Source organism: Rhinopithecus bieti, unplaced genomic scaffold (genome assembly GCF_001698545.2).
Source record: "Rhinopithecus bieti isolate Rb0 unplaced genomic scaffold, ASM169854v2 scaffold_42745, whole genome shotgun sequence".
In the NCBI taxonomy this organism is placed as follows: Eukaryota; Metazoa; Chordata; class Mammalia; order Primates; family Cercopithecidae; genus Rhinopithecus; species Rhinopithecus bieti.
In genome coordinates, this window is record NW_016819184.1 from 1,648,423 (window position 1) to 1,654,251 (window position 5,829).

Here is a 5,829-nt window from a genome sequence, read left to right on the forward strand (position 1 = left end):
ACAATCTGTAATATCAAAACAAGACTTCTCGCAGGATGTTCACCACAGCCTTTTTGCTAATAATAAAATATCAGGGAAAAAACTTATTCTTTGAACATAGGAAAATAGGGAAGATTATTAAAGTGATGTTCGCTCAAAATGAGTACATATTTATCTTATAAAGCTAAATAAAAACAAGAATTAAAATGGTGTTTATATGCATATATATGTTATGTTGATTATTCAAAATAGTCATTAAAAGTATGATCCTACTGTTCTGCATCTCTGGGTGACTTTCTCTTCCTTTTACATTTGTAGAATATTTTCCAAATACCACATAACGAAAACATGTAGTGGTATCTTATTAAATTAAAACAAGTTTTTCCAAATTTCATTTGCTTTTCGATGAGATGCTGTGTTTCAATTTTTACTCTAAAGGTGGAGAGTTGAGATCAGTTGCCTAGTTCCCTTTTGTCCAGGGGCCAAGAGCTTTGGGCCAGGCACGGTGGCTCACACCTGTAATCCCAGCACTTTGGGAGGCTGAGGTGGGCGGATCATGTGAGGTCAGGAGTTTGAGACCAGCCTGGCCAACATGGTGAAACCATGTCTCTACTAGAAATACAAAAATTAGCAGGGCGTGGTGGTTCACACCTGTGACCCCAGCTACTCGGGAGGCTGAGGCAGGAGAATCTCTTGAACCTGGGAGGTGGAGGTTGCTGTGAGCTGAGATCACACCACTGCACTCCAGCCTGGGCGACAGAAAAAGGTTCCACCAGAAAAAAAAAAGAAAGAAAAGAAAAGAGCTTTGGACCCTCTAGGAAAGAAGCAGCCCAGGCTGCCTGAACCCAGGGAGAGATCAAGAGGGGCCAGGAGGCAGGAGACCCAAGGGCACACATGGCCTCCAAGGGTTGACCAGGAGTTTGAATTCTATTCTAAAGGCAATTAAAAGGGGGTAAGCCTAGGAGTTAATTGGCAGGCGCTCACTTTGTCTATGGTGATGGCTGTACAGTGGTGCCTAAGTTGAGGTCCCAGAGGTCAGCAGGGCGTTAGATCACATCATCCTCATGATTGAGACTTAGGGAATGGAAACGCTAGCACAATTTGATGCGGGAAGGAGGTGTGGGGTCCATCTGTGCTTCAGAAAAGTTGCCCTGATGGAGGCCACCTCCCAGACAGGCCAGGTACAAAGGCTCAGGGTACTGAGTAGGCATAGAGACTGGGGTGTCGGGGGGAGCAACCCTCAGATTCCTGGTCACCCCCGACCCTATGCCCCCATATTAGTGAAAGGAAGGATAGGAAGAGCCCAGCTTCTGACCTGGGGTGTGGGTCACTTGGACACTGCCCAGGGAACCAAGGACATGGGGTGGACAGGAGTTTGGACTCCAGGTAGTGAGCTCAGCTTGGACTCCAGGTAGTGAGCTCAGCTTTGGGCCCGGGTCGAAGCCAGGCAGATGCTGCTGGGTATTGTATGTCCCCGGGTTTCAGGGCTGGAGCTGACAGCAACCGCACACTCCAGGGTCTCGTAGATGTGTGCCCCTCTCCCCGCTGAATTTTGAGCTAGAGAGAGTGCCACGGCCCCATTCACAAGGCCCTCAGTCCTCCATTTCTCTCCAGGGGGGCAATTTCCGGCCTCCCCCATTCCCACCCTGGAACCCTAAGTTAGGGTCTTTATCTCCACTAATTGGAAATGGGGGGCGCTTGGGGACAGTGATGAAGAGATGGGGCAGGGGCAGGGATAGTGAAGTTCCGGGACCCTGGTGCTTTCTTGATTGGTGCAGCGCCCCTCTCTGCAGCCACTCTAGGGTCCCAGGGCCTGGGCAGTGAGCCAGGTGAACCGCCGGAATCCAGGCCTTCGCCTGGGCTCGGGGGCACCTGAAGCACACAGTTCTGGGGGTGTCTGGATGAGACCCCGCCCAGATTAACAGCGTTTGGGGCGGCGACGGACACTTCTGGGGGCGCCAGTCGCCCAGGAGGCCAAGCCCAGGGTGTCCACGAACTGAGCCTCCATCTTCCCGCCCCGGGGGATGGGGGCGGGGTCAGGGATTATGAACTTTAAAACCCGCGCCCCCCCCAAGCCGAGGGCGTCCAGCCGGGCTGCTCGCTGGGAGCTGTGATGCTGGAAGGAGCCTCAGGTCAGGAAGGAAACTCACAAACAGGACAGGAGCCAGAGCTAAAGACACCGCCCTTGCCGGCAGGGCCTCGCCTCGGAGACTCACCCAGGCTGATGGAAAGTCTTCCAAGGTAGCTCCCCGCACGACTCCTTTTTGCGTGTTTCTACTTCACTTTCCTCTCCGAATTTATCCTAAGGCAACTCACACACTTTTGTATTAAAGGGTCTTTTATACACTTCTCTTCTACTTATCTGAAACTCTTCCTTGCCTTCTCTTATTTATTTATTTATTTATAAGACAAGGTCTCACTGTGTCGCTCAGGCTGGAGTGCAGTGGCGCGATCTCAGCTCACTGCGGCCTCCACTCCCTGTGCTCAGGCGATCCTTCTGCCTCAGCCTCCTAGAGCGTTGGGACTACAGGCCCACGCCACCAGCCTGGCTAATTGTTTTTTTAATTTTCGTAGAGACGGAGCGTCTTGCTATGTTGCCCAGGCTGATTTCCAACTCCTGGCTTCAACTCCTGCCTGGGCCTCCCAAAGTGCTGGGATTACAGGCGTGAACCACCTTGCCTAGCGTCTCTTCTTTTTTATGTATACACACACATACATATTACACAGGTATTTATATACATACTTACTAAAACAGTTGATGAAACAACACTATCACTATCTTAAAATGGATCAATAAATGAATATTTTTAAATTCATGTTTGCAATGTTTCAAATTACATTTTTATGAAACGTAAGATCAAATTTTATTGTAAGTATACACTCTAATCAAATGGATGGACACAGTTAAGGGAATTGTTGGATATTTCCGTTATTGGTTGCCTGGGGCAATGTGCATTGTAAGTTTCAGGCAGATGAGATCTGCAGGTTGGGAGTGAGAAGGATGAGAAGAGCCCTGGAGCATGGACTCCTTTGGAGACCTGTCCTCTGGCTGACTGATTTTGGGCATGAGAGAGTGTGAACTGTGAGGATCTGGAAATGGATTCCCTGAGACTCCCCAGATCCACATAACCCCTAGAAAGTCTGTTCCTGCACATCTTGGGTCTCTGGTGCTCTAGCCACAAGCTTTTGTTCCACACCCCGTTAGAGACGCTGATCACACGGGAGGGAGACATAGAGCCAGAGGCCAGCCTGGGAAGGGGAGGCATAGGGCTCTCCTCACAGTCCAGAGATCTGCGTTTATTATGAAGTCTTAGGCTTTGGGCCAAGTTTAAAATTCAACAGAAAGCCCCACTGCAAAAGTCTATCATAAAACAGTTTGAAGATAGGCTCTCCTATGGATCTAAGATCCACCACTCTGACCATTCCCCTGTATCTTTCCTTTAATTTCCTGCTGTCTCTTGAGAATTGGTACTCTGTGTTCACTAGTGTTTGGATTATTGGACAGATATTGTAGCATCTCCTAGTTCTTTTTTGAGGCAGAGTCTCACTCTGTCGCTCAGGCTGGAGTGCAGTGGTGTGATCTTGGCTCACTGCAACCTCTGTCTCCTGGGTTCAAGAGATTCTCATGACTTAACCTCTCGAGTAGCTTGGATTACAGGTGCACACCACCATACTGGACTAATTTTTGCATTTTCAGTAGAGACAGGGTTTCACCATGTTGGCCAGGCTGGTTTCGAACTTCTGGCCTTAAGTGATCCACCCACCTTGGCCTCCCAAAATGTTGGGATTACAAGCATGAGCCACTGCACCTGGCCTAGTACCTTCTAGTTCTAATTAGGCTGCATCCATGAGGGTGGAAGAACTGTCCCTGGAAACAAGCAGTAATTAGGATGAGAAAAGTTGTATTTTATGGGGTTATGCAGTGGTGAGCTTTGATCGTTTAACGGGGAGAACATGGAAACTCATGCTCCCTAAAATGTTTATGTAATAGTATCCCTGCATTGAATTTTTCTACATCAGACTTGGCCCATACAATTTAGAGTTGCTGTGCTATGCTTTTATGTTTCTTTCCCAGTTTCTCTGTTTCCATCAGCAGCTGATAACTTTGTAGTTGCTCTAGAGCAGAGGTCTTTTCAATCTTGTGTTCTCTTTACACTCTTAAGAATTATTGAGAACCACCAGGAAGTTTTGTGAATGTGGATGGGTTATAGCTAGCTATATTTATATATTTTAAGTTAAGGCTGAGGAATTTAAAAATATTCATTGATTGATTCATTTTAAGATAGTGATGCACCTATTTCATGCTAACACCAGTAACTTATCTTTATGGAAAAAAAATCTGCATTATCCAAAACAACAACAAAATGAAAACAGCGCTTTATTTCACATTTTTGCAAATCTCTGTAATACCTGGTTGAAACGGAGACAGTGGGAGTCTCCTCACTGTTTCTGTATTTGCAGAACCGCACCCCACACTCTTGGGAGCATGAGAATGAGAAGGGCAAGTAACACTGAGGGTCATTAGAGACATGGTTTTGACCTCATGGACTCCCCTGAAAGGAATAGGAAGCCCTTAGGGGTCCCCTCCACACAGTGAGAACACTTGCTCCTGATCAAGGAAGCCAAGCTCCAAGGGTTGCTGGGGAGCTGGAGGAGGTGAGATGGAGGTTGTCACCAAAACCATGTTTGGACTCCATTCACTTCACCCCAGGTGGCCCACTGAGCCCACATGGCCACCAGCGCAACCGAAGCCACCGATAGAATCCTGTGTATAATTATTTTAGGATTCACCCATCTTGGCATGTACAAGGCATTTTAATTGAAGAATGTTTTCTAATAACAAAACATTGTAAACCTAAATATGTGGCAATAGTAAAGATTAAGTAAATTATGGTTTCCCGAAGCCAAGTGCTCTGCAGCCATCAGAGAGTAAAAGCAAGAATGTGCTCGGTGGAGATAGCCTCAGGATATTTAAAAGCAGAGAACACAAAGTATAGAACCGTGTTGTGTATGTTATGATCTTTTTTCTGTGCTTTTGAAAAAGAGAATACACGTATAGCTGGAAAAGACACACCAAACCATATAATTGGTTGTGTTTGGTAAGATGTATGCACTGAAGAGGAAGGTTTCAATTTTTTTTGAGACAGGGCTTTGCTCTGTCGCCCAGGCTGGAGTGCAGTGGCGCGATCTCAGCTCACTGCAGCCTCCACCGCCCGGGCTCAAGTGATCCTCCCACCTCAACTGTCCCAGTAGCTAGAACTGCAGGCGCGCCACCATGCCTGGCTAATTTTTTGTAGAGATTGGTCTCTCCAGGTGCCCCAGGCTGATTCTGAACTCCCAGGCTCAAGGGATCCTCCTGCTTCAGCTCCCCAAAGTGCGGGGATTACCGGTCTGAGCCACCGTGTCCCGCCTGTTTGCAATTTTTAACAGTTTTAAATCTCCTGGCAATGAGTAAGTGTCCCAGGTGTTTGGTCCTTTAAGAAAAGGATGGCAGGACGGGTTATCTCGGTGGGAGCGTGTTCCACCTCTGCCCTCCGCCAGCCGCCCTCGCCCGGGCTGCACCCAGGTATTTTCCTCGGGATGAATGAATGGCTCGCCCGCGGACGCGCCAGCCCCGCCCCAGGAGCCCGGTTTCCGCCCCCCTCCCCTCCCACTCCCTGGCGCCCTTCCTATTGGTTCCATGCCGCGCTTTCCCGTTCAATCGCAGCGCTTAGCGCCAGAATTTGAATCTCCGTTTTCGTTTGAATTGGGCGGGCTCGCCGGTTTGGAGGAAGGAAGTGGCGGGCGGACGCGGCGGGCGGGCGGGAGGACTCGGCGGGAGCCCCTAGAGCCGGGCGGCCGGGGACGTAA